Source organism: Notolepis coatsorum (genome assembly GCF_963971535.1).
Source record: "Notolepis coatsorum genome assembly, chromosome: 9".
Classification (NCBI taxonomy): domain Eukaryota; kingdom Metazoa; phylum Chordata; class Actinopteri; order Aulopiformes; family Paralepididae; genus Notolepis; species Notolepis coatsorum.
The window spans coordinates 29,512,912-29,527,910 of record NC_140173.1 but is presented as its reverse complement, the minus strand read 5'-3'; positions in this window follow the sequence as shown (position 1 = coordinate 29,527,910).

The window sequence follows — 14,999 nt, the reverse complement described above, 5'->3', positions numbered from 1 at the left end:
CGGCTGTTACAAAGGGTCAGATTAAACCGAATATATATATTTATTACTTGAGATATATTGTATAATATTTGTATATCGTCTGATATCCCTTGTATATTCTTTGTATATATACACGGAATATCCCTTTACCTAGGTACAGGCCAGACCATAATATTCGTTCTCCTATTGGACAGCGACCCCTAGGCGCCAACGGCCATACCCCCAATGGCAAGTTCAAAGCTACCGCTAAGACATGTCTCAACATGTCCAGGTTTGCGCAGTAATACGAGACAGAACTGAGGTTGGCACTAGATTATTCACCTTACGTATAAATACGTCGCAGGTGGATACAGAAGCACTTAGCCTAAAAGTGACTTAGACCAAAATGTTGAAGCCTTCACCACGATACAACGTGCCGTGAAGTGGGCCCCTTTTGCCCCTAAATAGAGCCTTGAGAACCGCGTGCGAATTGATAGCTAAAGTGTCAGAGTTTAACGCTGTATCGTCGAGTTCGACTTATTCTATTGTAAAGTAATAGTCTATTATTTATAGTGTATCGTGCGGCTACCGTTCTACAGTGACCAGCATTACCACCGGTTCGTCGTACCGAGCTAGTGCACTTATCCAGGCTAGGCGGCCTAAACTCGTGCCGCCATCCGAGGAGTCCTAGACGAGAACCGTTGGATATGTACACCGGAGAACCTACACCGGCGAATGCAGAGCCTTTTCCGGCTGGATTATATTGCTTTGGTACTGTGGCTGCTGGAGCAGAGAACCGTCTACCCACTGCTGTGTGGGATCTACCCTGTGAGGAGCACCGTCGAGCCCGCCTCTAGGACCCACAGAGGCTGGCTAGCTTTCATCCATGCTGTCTTGCATACCGGAGTATAGCTGTTGCTTTGTCTACGGACCAAAGGATTATTGCACTGTCTCCTGTATCTGGAGTCTCTTTATTCCTCGTTGATCCAGACTTTGCTCCCGACCATTCCTCTCCCCTGCTGGCTTACAACCGGAGGGAACCCCCTTAGTATCTCCAGCTGACTACGAGTGTGCCTTATGTAATTCTTATGCTACAGGTGGTGTCAATTATACCCATCTTATTATGCTCATGGACTTACGCTCTTGACTAGGGATGTCCGATATTATCGGCCGACCGATATTATCGGCCGATATCGGCAGTAAAATGTAAAATCGGAAAATATCGGTATCGGTTTAAAAAAAAAAAAAAAACAATAACAATATTTGTTATATATATATCCAGTGAAATTATTAGTTACCTGAAATTATTCAGTTTTTTGGGGGGGGGAAACCCTGCATATATCGGTATCGGTTGATATCGGTATCGGAAATTAAGAGTTGGACAATATCGGAATATCGGTATCGGTAAAAAAGCCAATATCGAGCATCCCTACTCTTGACCTACTTAAGTGTTCTTCGCCATATAAGCGCAATTCATAATTCTCAATATTGTAACCTATTGTTGCTGCTCTAATAATAAATACTTCTAAATATAACTTTCTTTGTTAAGCCGTATTCTTGTGTGGGTGTTCACCAGATATACTGTGTACTGTATGGCCAGTAATTAAAGTACATAACTAAGTAGTGGTTTAATGATACCATACTCTCAATACAGTCAGGGAATTGTACCCCTCAGTTACACAGACGTTTTCTTTTTTTTTAAACTTAAATTTTTTATTAACATTTATAGACAAACAACACTTACACCATACCTACAATGACATCAACAACACAACAGTACATCCACATGGGCCCCTTGAATTCGGCCGCGCTCAGCCTCCTAGACCTCCATGAGAGGGGCCCCGCCCCCTCCCGCCATCCACCCCCTGAAACAGGGCTCCTCCACATCCCAGGGCCGTCTCACGCGTGGCCGAGTACTCAGCGACACGGGTACCTTGAATTTGATTGGGCCAGGCCCAGTAGAGGGGCGAGGGGTGGTACTCAAAGCCCAAAGGAGCCCCCCATATCCCAGGCCGATGTGCGCGCCGCCGGGCCCCCGGCGACACAGGTCCCTTGAATCAATTGGGCCAGCCCAGTAGAGGAAAGGATAGGGGACTCCTATGCCACCGAGAGCCCCACCCCACGCCCACCGAGCCCCCAACACTCAGGACACCGCCGGGCAAAGGCCAGCCGCTCTGATCCCCCTGAGAGAAACCCCTCCCTCCCGCCCTCCTCCCCGAGAAACAGAACACCCCCATATCCTGGTCCACCATGCGCGGAGCCGAGCACCCAGAGCTCTCACCCGCCCCCGCCTGACCGCCAGGCCCCCGGCCCACGAGAACCCCAAGCCCAGGCCCGCAGAAGGCCAAAGCACCACGCCTCAATGATCCCCCGACCCCCCATGACCCCAAGCCCGGTGTCCCCCGGCCCGGTGACCAGACCCCCCAGGCCACGGCGTCCGAGGGCCCCAGGAACACCCCCCCCCCCCCCCCCACACCAATCCCACAACACGCAAGGCCCCCCCTCCCCCGGGTCGAACCGCCGGAACGATGGCCCCTCCTTTGTGTCTACAGTTTAGTCTAGTACATGCAGGGCCGCCTCAGGGGGTGTGCGAGCAGTGTGGTCGCACAGGGCCTCGCGGGAAGGGGGGCCTCGCAAAAAAAAAAAAGAAAAGAATAAAAAATAAATATTTTTTATTTATTATTTTTTTTCTTTTTTTTTTTTTTTTTTGTGGGGCCCCCCTTCCCGCGAGGCCCTTTTTCATCACAGACCGAAAATCTAGTTTTGCTTATATGCTTATATATTTCACATTAGACACGTTTGTAGAATGTGTCTGACTTGTTCCTGGCTCTGCGGCTCTGCAGCAGACATAATCACTATTGGAGCTCTGGGGCTCTGCAGCAGACATACTATTGGTTTCAACGAAGGGAGGGGTTACATGTGTACAGTCGGCCGGCGTGCGTCAGCTGCGTTTGACTATTTCGCGCGTGCAGCATTGGAGGTTATGCTTATGCCAGCCAAGACGAAGAGGACGGTCGTTCGGCAGATGGACTGAAGATGAAAGTTGTTGCATGTTAGACAGTTCAGTCAGGCTAGCCATGTCGGCTTAGCTAAAGGCAGGGACAGCTAGTTAGCTTTAGCTACGTTATAATATCGAGTGCTAACGTGTGGTTCAGTCGGGATAGCCATGTCGGCTAGTAGTTTAGCTAAAGGCTAACTAGCGTTAGCTAACCTAGAGAGAGCGTGTGCAGCATTGTTATGCCAAGATGAAGAGGACGGTCGTTCGGCAGATGAACTTCGTCAACTCCACGCGGTTGTCTCCATCCTCTTGGACGTTTGGTGAGTTTTTAATGCATTCTATTCCCGCCGTGGATATATCTCTCTCTCTCTCGGGCCGGCTAGCTATCGTGGCTAAGACTAACGTTATGTTGGCTAACGTTATGTTGAGCCAAGCGGGCCGGCTAGCTAACGTAGCTAACGTTATATTGAGCCAAACGGGCCGGCTAGCTGTTGTAGCTAATGTTATATTGAGCCAAAGCGGGCCGGCTAGCTAACGTAGCTAACGTTATATTGAGCCAAACGGGCCGGCTAGCTGTTGTAGCTAATGTTATATTGAGCCAAGCGGGCCGGCTAGCTAACGTAGCTAATGTTATATTGAGCCAAACGGGCCGGCTAGCTGTTGTAGCTAATGTTATATTGAGCCAAGCGGGCCGGCTAGCTAACGTAGCTAACGTTATATTGAGCCAAACGGGCCGGCTAGCTGTTGTAGCTAATGTTATATTGAGCCAAAGCGGGCCGGCTAGCTAACGTTATATTGAGCCAAACGGGCCGGCTAGCTGTTGTAGCTAACGGTGTGTACCTCATGGTGTCAGTACCTGGCTACTCTATTTGCAGTTAGCCTATTTAGCTGATGTCGGCCGTTGGCTCCTTGCTACTTTGTTTTCTCTGGTATAGACCCTCTTCTCTTTGGATTTAAGTGTTGATCTTTGTCCTTTTGAATCTATGTATATTCATGTTGCCTTTGTGAAGTTATCTTTTCCTTCTGTTTTGTTCTTCCATTAAAAGTTGAATATCCTTTAGGGGCTCATCTTAGCTGTCTTGCTTATCTCTCTCATACATGCTCTCTCTCTAACACACACACACAGACATGCTCTCTCTCTCTAACACACAAACACACATGCTCTCTCTCTCTCTCTCTCTCTCTCTCTCTCTTTCTAACACACACAGACATGCTCTATATCTCTCTCTAACACACAAAATGACATGCTCTCTCTCTATATATGTCTCTCTCTTTCTAACACACATATACATGCTCTCTCTCTAACACACACACACAAACAGACATGCTCTCTCTCTATCTCTCTCTTTCTAACACACACAGACATGCTCTATCTATCTCTCTCTCTTCAATTCAAATGGGCTTTATTTCACATTCTTGTATTTCTCCCAGTAGGTATGGGAGTTTTGAGTTATTGTCCATGTTTTCAAAGTCTCTTTGGGTGTTTGCAATTTGTGGGAAGTATATGTCTTGGTATAGTGGGCAGGTTGTTAAGAAGTGGAGCTCGGTTTCCACCTCATCTTGTGTGCAGTGGGTCTGTCTTCGCTTGGGAGCCAGGTCTGCCTATGGCGGCCTTTCTCGATGGCTAGGCTGTGCTCGCTGAGTCTGTACCTAGTCTAAGATTTAAGATTTGTTTATTAAGGACAATGCAAATTAATGAACATCATTTACATGTGTATGCATAACATCACAGCATGATAAGGACGTAAATATGCCGGGAATAGCACAGGGCTAATTTCCACCCGTAGTCCTAACATAAAACAAACGCAAAACGGACCATACAACGTTCATTCATAAAAGCTGACATCACTGACATGACCACACTAACATGACATTCAGTCAGTACAACATCACTAACATCCCTAATGAGTGCATATTTGGCTGTCTAACAGCCATTTCCTGAGTTGGCCCTTAAAGGTGGACAGGGTGGGACATTCCCTTAAGGGGACCGGAAGGCTGTTCCATGTTCCACTTCCCTTTATCGATAGAAAATTTTTGCTGAAGGCGGTCTTTCTAAAATGGACCTCACAATCCCCTCTGGTGTTTGATCTAGTGGCTAATCCAGTGTTCCTTTTCTCGTGGATAAACTCCTTGAGAGGGGGAGGGGCTAATCTGTGCAGGCATTTATATACAAAGCAGGAACTTTTATAACGTCTGAGGTTTTAAAAATTAAAAATTTGATGCTTATCCAGGATTTTACAGTGGTGGTATGAGTACTGTTTCCTGTCATATACCTTCAATGCTCTGTTGTAGAGTTGTTCTATGGGTTTCATGGCTGTGGCCCCAGTAAATGACCAGTTTAGAAGGCAATATTCAATGTGAGAGAAGACCATACAGTGTAGGTATGTCTTTGCGGCTTCAAGTGTTAGGATCTTCTTAGTATTGGGTCAGTCACAGTGCTCAGGTATTCTGCCACTGTGTACTCTCTGTTTAGGGCCAAATAGCATTTCAATTTGCTCTGGTTTTGGGTTGTTTCTTTCCAATGTCTCTCTCTCTCTCTCTCTCTCTCTCTCTCTCTCTCTCTCTCTCTCTCTCTCTCTCTCTCTCTCTCTCTGGCCTTGCTCTGGTGGAGGGTCAGGGGCATTGCCGGGTCTGTGCAGTGATAACACTGTATATTGACTGTAGAACGGGAGCTCTCTCTCGCTCTTGCTATATGTTGACTGTATCATGCCCAGCCTCGGGTGTTATTTGTATTATATGTCCCGAATCAAGTCCCAATTTCCTCATCTAATGTGTTTATCCTGTCTGTATTCCCAGTGGTCTGTGTGTTGTCTGCAGTGTGTCTCGAATCATAACCTGTGGTATTGAATCTTGGTCGGTGCATATGACCTCAGTGCTCGAGTCCTGGTTGGTCCGGTTGTATCCAGCGTCTCCCCGTCCCTCCCCTGGGGGCCGTCCGTTTCACCTCTCCCGAACCAGCTTGTATCACTTGCATCATATTCATTGTGTTAACTTCCATGTTAGCTTGCAGCTCCTTCTCCAGCCAGGCCTTGCTGCGGTCCAACACCACGTTAGCTTGTATCCCTTGCTGCGTCGTATTCATCGTGTTAACTTCCATGTTAGCTTGCAGCTCCTTCTCCAGCCCGGCCTCGCTGCGGTCCAACACCACGTTAGCTTGTATCCATCAACCTGGACCCCCTGCAATTTGCATACCGCCCCAACAGGTCCACGGAGGACGCCATAGCCCATGTGCTGCACACAGCAGCATCACACCTGGACAAGAGGCAGGGGAACTATGTGAGAATGCTGTTCATCGACTACAGCTCAGCATTCAATACCATAGTCCCCTCCAAACTCATAGCCAAGCTCAGGGACCTGAGCTTGAACTATGACCTCTGCCAGTGGGTCTTGGACTTCCTGACGGGCAGACCCCAGGTGGTAAGAGCAGGCAACTGCACCTCCTCATCCATCACGCTCAACATAGACCGTAGCAGACTACAAAGAGTGACACGTTCAGCCGAACGCACAATTGGAGGGGGGCTTCCCACCCTCCAGAACATTTACAACAAGCGGTGCAGGGGGAAGGCTAAGAGAATTATTAAGGACTCGAGCCAACTGCTGCGGTCAGGCAAGCGATACCGGAGTCTTAAGGCGAGCACAGAAAGACTCAGAAGAAGCTTCTATCCCCAGGCCATCAGGCTGCTAAACGAACAATAAACACTATGCAACAACCATCAAATGCACACAGCACACACACCCACACGCACACACTCACTTAAACAAACAACACACTGCAGCACCCACTCTCCACACTTTAGATCACACAAACACACTTTATATTTATTGATAAAGGATTTGCACTACAACTCGTACACCTACTGTAAATTGTACCTAAATTGCACCTCATCCCATTTCTGCCTTGCACTATATAGTATTGTATATTAGTACACTGCATAGTATTGTATATTATATGGTAACTCAGTTACGTCTATTCTGCATCGAACATTGTACATATGTCTATACTGAACACTGTGACCTAATTTTTTTACTTCTAATTTACATGCTATACTATGTTATTTTATTTCATACTTATCTTGTCTTGCACAGTCTCTGGAGCGTAACAGTAAGAAGCATTTTGTATAAAAGTATTCTGTACTTCTGTATGACAACTATTAAAGAAACTTGAAACTTGAAACTATCCCTTGCTGCGTCGTATTCATCGTGTTAACTTCCATGTGAGCTTGCAGCTCCTTCTCCAGCCCGGCCTCGCTGCGGTCCAACACCACGTTAGCTTGTATCCCTTGCTGCGTCGTATTCATCGTGCTAACTTCCATGTTAGCTTGCAGCTCCTTCTCCAGCCCGGCCTCACTGCGGTCCAATGCCACGTTAGCTTGTATCCCTTGCTGCGTCGTATTCATCGTGTTAACTTCCATGTTAGCTTGCAGCTCCTTCTCCAGCCAGGCCTCACTGCGGTCCAATGCCATGTTAGCTTGTATCACTTGCTGCGTCATTTTCACCGTGTTAACTTCCATGTTAGCTTGCAGCTCATTCTCCAACCAGGCCTGCGTGCTAGCTTGGATAGCCCATGTGTTAGCTTGGATAGCTTGGTTAGCTAACTCGATAGCCCGTGTGCTAGCCCGCATGTCCTGGGCGATCTGCATTCTAGCTTGGATGTCAGCCTGTATGCTAGCTGCCCACTGCGTCATGCTAGTCTGAATCATCTCCAGCGCCACCATTTGTACTTCTTCAGAACATTTACAACAAGCGGTGCAAGGGGAAGGCTAAGAGAATTATTAAGGACTCGAGCCACCCAAACAACTGCCTCTTTGAACTGCTGCGTTCAGGCAAGCGATACCGGAGTCTTACGGCGAGCACAGAAAGACTCAGAAGAAGCTTCTATCCCCAGGCCATCAGGCTGCTAAACGAACAATAAACACTATGCAACAACCATCAAATGCACACAGCACACACACCCACACGCACACACTCACTCAAACAAACAACACACTGCAGCACCCACTCTCCACACTTTAGATCACACAAACACACTTTACACTTTATATTTATTGATAAAGGATTTGCACTACAACTCGTACACCTACTGTGAATTGTACCTAAATTGCACCTCGTCCCATTTCTGCCTTGCACTATATAGTATTGTATATTAGTACACTGCACAGTATTGTATATTGTATGGTAACTCAGTTACGTATATTCTGCATCGAACATTGTACATATGTCTAAACTGAACACTGTGACCTCATTTTTTTTACTTCTAATTTTACTATGTTATTTTATTTCATACTTATCTTGTCTTGCACAGTCTCTGGAGCGTAACAGTAAGAAGCATTTTGTATAAAAGTATTCTGTACTTCTGTATGACAACTATTAAAGAAACTCTTCTGGGGTCGCTTTTCTCTCGCCTTTTCTCGTGTTCAACCCTCCTCCTCTCTTATATCCTTGAATTGTCACTTTTTATTTCGCTTTGAATTGTTTTACTTCCTTTTCTTGATATTCACCGACCGGGAGCTCTTTCATGTGGCTGCTCACCAGAACGTCGCAAACCGGAAGTCAAGCAGACGTTTTCACATCACACTTTTTTCCATCTTGAATCTATTTAATTATTTACTGTGTGTGTGTGTGTGCAAAAGGTAAATGGATTGCATTTATATAGAACTTTTATCCAAAGCGCTTTACAACTTATGCCTCACATTTACCTATTCACTCACACATTCACACACACGCAGAGGCGACCATGCAAGGTGCCAACCTGTTCGTCGGGAGCAATTAGGCGTTAACCCCTTAAGCTTACCCCACATTTTGCATAAAAAGCCTGACGATTGCATAGCCAAAGTAATTTGCGATTTATTATACTGTATACTTATAGCACTTGCATGAGTCTGGTCTCTTACATTTTACATTTACATTTAGTCATTTAGCTGACGCTTTTATCCAAAGCGACTTACAAGTTCTGTACGACACGTCATCAAGAAGGGTACAACTCTATCAGCTGAGTAACAATGTTCATCAAAGTGTTGAGTGTTACAGTGTAGGTTAGTTTATTAGGACAAGTGCATGACAGTAAGGTTAGTTAGGGTTAGATTTTTATTTTTATTATCTATCTTACCTTTTGAAAGGTAACATTCAGAGGTTTCTTACACAATAAGGATAAATCACTTTGAGCTACTGTCGCCCCCAACAATGTGTGTGTGTGTTTGTGTGTGTGTGTGCGCGCGTGCGCGCGCGTGTGTGTGTGTGTGTGTGTCTGTGTGTGTGTGTGTGTGTGTGTGTGTGTGTGTGTGTGTGTGTGTGTGTGTGTGTGTGTGTGTGTGTGTGTGTGTGTGTGTGTGTGTGTGTGTGTGTGTGTGTGTGTGTGTGTGTGTGTGTGTGTGCGTGCGCGTCAGGGGACTACTGGGGGGAGTACTGTGGAACATGCAGACAGTAGTATTCCCACTAAGAGCCTGAGAGCTTCAGCATGAGAGACTTATTGGTTGGCCACCCCTGGGTTAGAGGTACACTGTTTCTACTTTAAGTGTAAATGTCATACAAATATAGTAAATTACTTTTTAGCTAAACATTAACCATTAAATAAAGGTTCTAATCTGTGTAGTGTGATGTGTGCCTGGTGCGAGTGTATGGCAGCCATTGAGCCTGCGTAGCCCAAAGGTTGGGTGCTACCAGTGGTGGTGAAGGAGGCAATTTCCACCCTACATGGTGGGGAGCGCTTTGAGTGTCTAGAAAAGCGCTATATAAATGTAATGAATTATTATTATTATTATTATTAATCTGTAAATGTATTTGATTTTACTGTAATTTGACAGTAAGTATTTGGCAACCGTTGCTGCCAGACATTTACCGTTCTTTTTTACAGTGTACATACACACACAAACACACGCACGCATGCACGCACGCACGCACGCACGCACGCACGCACGCACGCACGCACGCACGCACGCACGCACGCACGCACGCACGCACGCACGCACGCACGCACGCACGCACGCACGCACGCACGCACGCACACACACACACACACACACACACACACACACACACACACACACACTATGCATCTACTGTAAGGAGAGAGGAGCAGAGAGAGGAGATGGTCTACTCTAAAGGGCATGTGAGGAGATTAACCTATTTTGCTACCACCATCATGTCCAACATTGGTGCAACCTAATGAAACGATGACCCTACAATCCAGCTGACCCATGCAGGGACTCTCATAGTTTGCACTGGTCTCCAGGTACAGAAGTGGGATTGACTTATGTCAACAACTACTGCCGAGGTGCCCCTCAGCAAGGCAGGGGGCCTCTCAGTGGCCGATGGAATATGACTTTGGTAAACAGCTCGCTTTACTTTATATTCACATTTCCACGCATATAGACAGAGTTCTCTGTTGTCTACAAGATGAATACTGTACATCTCCTACCTCATATAACCTGTTGTTGTACTATAGTCTACAAGCTGAATACATCTCCTAACTCATATAACCTGTTGTAAAGCTGAATACATCTCCTAACGCATAACCTGTTCTTCTATAGTCTACATAAGCTGAATACATTTCCTACTTCATATAATCTTTGAAAAGTACATTTTCACAATTCTCTTCGCTCTCCCAATGTTTACAGCCCATCCATGTTAAGTTTCACTTTCGGTGTTGGCAACCATAGATATCTATAGAACACTAGATAGCTTAAGGCGGAGTCACCAGCGTCACTGAACCGCCACCATCTTGCCAGGGGCAGCCTTGAGTGAGAGTGAGTGAGCTGCACAGACAAAAATACTCATAACTCGCTGAAATATTGATGGATTTACAAACGGGTTGGTTTGCTATAAACATCAAAGATGTAGTTATGATACTGCATACTTATAAAAAAAAAGAATTTTAAAGATGTTTTTTTTTACAAACCGCTTGAATCATAGCCACGTTAATAATGCTTGTAATAAACCAAACCGTTTGTAAATCTGTCAATATTTCAGCGAGTTATGAGTATTTTTGTCTGTGCAGCTCACTCACTCTCACTCAAGGCTGCCCCTGGCAAGATGGCGGCGGTTCAGTGACGTCGCTCTCCATTGGCCGGCAGCGCGGGCAAGCTATCTAGTGTTCTATATATATCTATGTTGGCAACGTTGTAATGAGTCTGACCTCCTTTGATTGACAGGCATGTTCGATTTCAAATGGACCAATCAATGTGAAGCACAAAGGCATGTGTACACGCCTCCAGAGCACTCTCTTTGTGTTCTACGTCACCCATGTACACGTGCGGGAAGAACACATGATACGCATGTGTTGTCAGGGGCCCCTTTTCTACTACTGTGCACAATAGCGCCAACTTTACATTTACATTTAGTCATTTAGCTGAACGCTTTTATCCAAAGCGACTTACAAGTTCTGTACGACAAGTCATCAGGAAGTGTACAACTATATCAGCTGAGTAACAATGTTCATCAAAGTGTTGCGTGTTACAGTGTAGGTTAGTTTATTAGGACAAGTGCATGACAGTAAGGTTAGTTGGGGTTAGATTATTATAATTTTTTTTATTATTTCAGATAATGGTTGAAGAAGTGCGTCTTTAGTCGACGGCGAAAGATTGGACGGGTGGTAAATCATCAACTAGTGGTAAATTAACCATATAGATTTGGAGAGAGATGGCGCCGCAACGAACGGCTGCCTGTCTGTGCGCTCCGTCGAGACTGTGTTTACTTTTGTTAATATTTATAGTTTTTAGAGTTTTGTTCGTACCAACTGTTGGTGCATTTAATGTATATGACCGTCAGTCACTCATAGCCATTGGATTACGGGAAACTTACCAACTGGATTACTCACTGGACCAGCTTTCCGAACCGCATCAATGGCCTGAAGAAATTCTCCGGAGATTAGGACCAGATCCTTTGTTCCTAGATCCCAGGAAAAGAGGACCCAGACGACGAGGAAAGAGGGCTGGGATCCGTAACAGGCTGAGATCCAGACGCCACCGTACACCACTGCCCAGTATATTGCTAGCCAATGTACAATCAATTGACAATAAACTGGATGACATCCGAGCAAGGATTCAATATCAAAGAGACGTTAGGGACTGCAACGTCCTCTGCTTCACCGAAACATGGCTCACACCGGAGGTTCCAGACCACGCGATTCAACCGGCAGATCACTTCTTTATCCATCGCAAGGATCGGACATCAGCAGAGTCCGGTAAACAACGTGGAGGAGGTATTGCCTTCATGTTTAACAAAAATTGGAGCGATCCAACTAACGTGAAGGAATTATCCAACCACTGCTCCCCAGAACTGGAATATATAACCATCAAGTGTCGTCCTTTCTTCCTCCCGAGGGAGTTAACGGCGATCGTCCTGATCGGAGTGTATATTCCACTGCAAGCCAGCAACAAGGTTGCGCTCTCCAGACTCCACGACGAGGTAAATAGAATACAAGTGGCGAATGTTAACGCCGCCATTTTAGTGCTGGGAGATTTCAATAGCGCCAATCTGAGAAAGGTATTGCCTGACTTCTATCAGCATGTGACTTGCAACACCAGAGGCGGTAACATCCTAGATCACTGTTACACGCAATTTAAAGGTGGCTACAAGGCTCATTCTGATAGTGGCTTTGGTAAATCAGATCACGCGTCCATCTTTCTTTCACCAAAGTACAAACAGAGAATTAAAAGTACTCCTGTAGTCTCGCGAGAGGTGCAGAAATGGGATTTGACGTCAGAGGAGACGCTCCGGTCAGTGTTTCACTACACAGACTGGAATGTGTTCCGCGACACAGATAACATTAATGTCTACACGGAAACAGTGCTGGACAATGTTTGTACTAGGGTGAAAGAAACAATCCCCACTACCAAAATGAAAGTTTACCCAAATCAAAAACCCTGGGTAGACAAATCCGTCCGTGAAGCTCTGAGAGAGCGCACCAAAGCATACAACGACGGCCTAGTGGCAGGCAACATGAATGACCACAAGGTGGCGCGATACAACGTAAGGAGGACAGTGTCAGAGGCCAAACGGCGCTACAGGGATAGAATTGAACTCCAGTTTGAACAAGCTGACTCTAGAGCTATGTGGCAGGGGCTCAAAACGATGACAGACTACAAAGGCGCCTCCCTCAAACTGAACAGTGACATCTACTTAGCAAATGACCTCAATACCTTCTATGCGAGGTTTGATGCTGGTAATAACAACACCAGCTCACAAGCCTCGGCAATGGGGGGGGGGGGGGTCGGCTGCTGATGGAGGCGCAGTGTTCAGGGTAACAGAGCATGAGGTGAGGCGGACCTTTAAAAAAGTGAATATCAGGAAGGCAGCAGGTCCGGACGGCATCCCCGGCCGCGTCCTAAAAGTCTGTGCCGACCAACTGGCCCCAGTATTCACTGACATATTTAACCTGTCCTTAGAACAGGCTGTCATCCCCACCTGCCTGAAGAAGTCCACTATTATCCCTGTACCCAAAAAATCCAAGCCTGCTTGCCTCAACGACTACCGCCCTGTAGCTCTCACCTCCATAGCCATGAAGTGCTTTGAGAAGCTAGTAAAGGGCTACATCTGCTCCTCCCTCCCCATCAACATGGACCCCCTGCAATTTGCATACCGCCCCAACAGGTCCACGGAGGACGCCATAGCCCATGTGCTGCACACAGCAGCATCACACCTGGACAAGAGGCAGGGGAACTATGTGAGAATGCTATTCATCAACTACAGCTCGGCATTCAATACCATAGTCCCCTCCATACTCATAGCCAAGCTCAGGGACCTGGGCTTGGGCTATGACCTCTGCCAGTGGGTCTTGGACTTCCTGACTGGCAGACCCCAGGTGGTGAGAGCAGGCAACTGCACCTCCTCATCCATCACCCTCAACATAGGGGCCCCCCAGGGCTGTGTTCTGAGTCCCCTCCTCTACTCCCTGTACACACACGACTGTGTGGCTCAGCGGAGTAGCAATACAATCATCAAATTTGCTGACGACACAGTGGTGGTGGGCCTGATCTCTGCCAACGACGAGAGGGCCTACCTGGAAGAGGTCAAGGTCCTGGCGGGATGGTGCCAGGAAAACAGCCTCTCCCTGAACGTCAGCAAAACAAAGGAGATGATTGTGGACTTCAGGAGGTCGGGGGTCAAGGACTACAGCCCCCTCAGCATCGACGGGGCACCGGTTGAGAGAGTCAACAGCTTTAAGTACCTCGGAGCCTACATATCCGAGGACTTGACATGGACCACACACATTGACAGTGTTGTGAAGAAGGCACGACAACGCCTCTACTTCCTCAGGCGCCTAAGGAAGTTCCAAGTCAGCCAGAAGATCCTTAAGAACTTCTACTCATGTACAATAGAGAGCATCTTGACCGGCAACATCACCTCCTGGTTTGGAAATAGCACTGCACAAGACCGAAGCAGACTACAAAGAGTGACACGTTCAGCCGAACGCACAATTGGAGGGGGGCTCCCCACCCTCCAGAACATTTACTACAAGCGTTGCAAGGGCAAGGCTAAGAGAATCATTAAAGACTCCAGTCACCCGAACAACTGCCTCTTTGAACTGCTGCGGTCAGGCAAGCGATACCGGAGTCTCAAGGCGAGCACAGAAAGACTCAGAAGAAGCTTCTATCCCCAGGCCATCAGGCTGCTAAACGAACAATGAATGAACACTACACAACAACAACCACCAAACGCACATAGCACACACATCCACACGCACACACTCACTTTAAACAAACACACTGTAGCACCCACTCCACACACTTTATAGCACACACCCACTTTAAACAAACACACTGTAGCACCCACTCCCCACACTTTATATTTATGGATGAAGGATTGCACTACAACTCGTACACCTTACTGTAAATTGTACCTAAAATTGTACCTCATCCCATTTCTGCTTTGCACTAGATAGTACTGTACATTAGTACACTGCATAGTATTGTGTATTGTATATTATATGGTAACTCAGAACATTGTACATATGTCTATACCGAACACTGTGACCTCATTTTTCTTCTTCTAAATTCATGCTATATTATGTTATTATGTTATTTGATACTATCTTGTCTAGCACAGT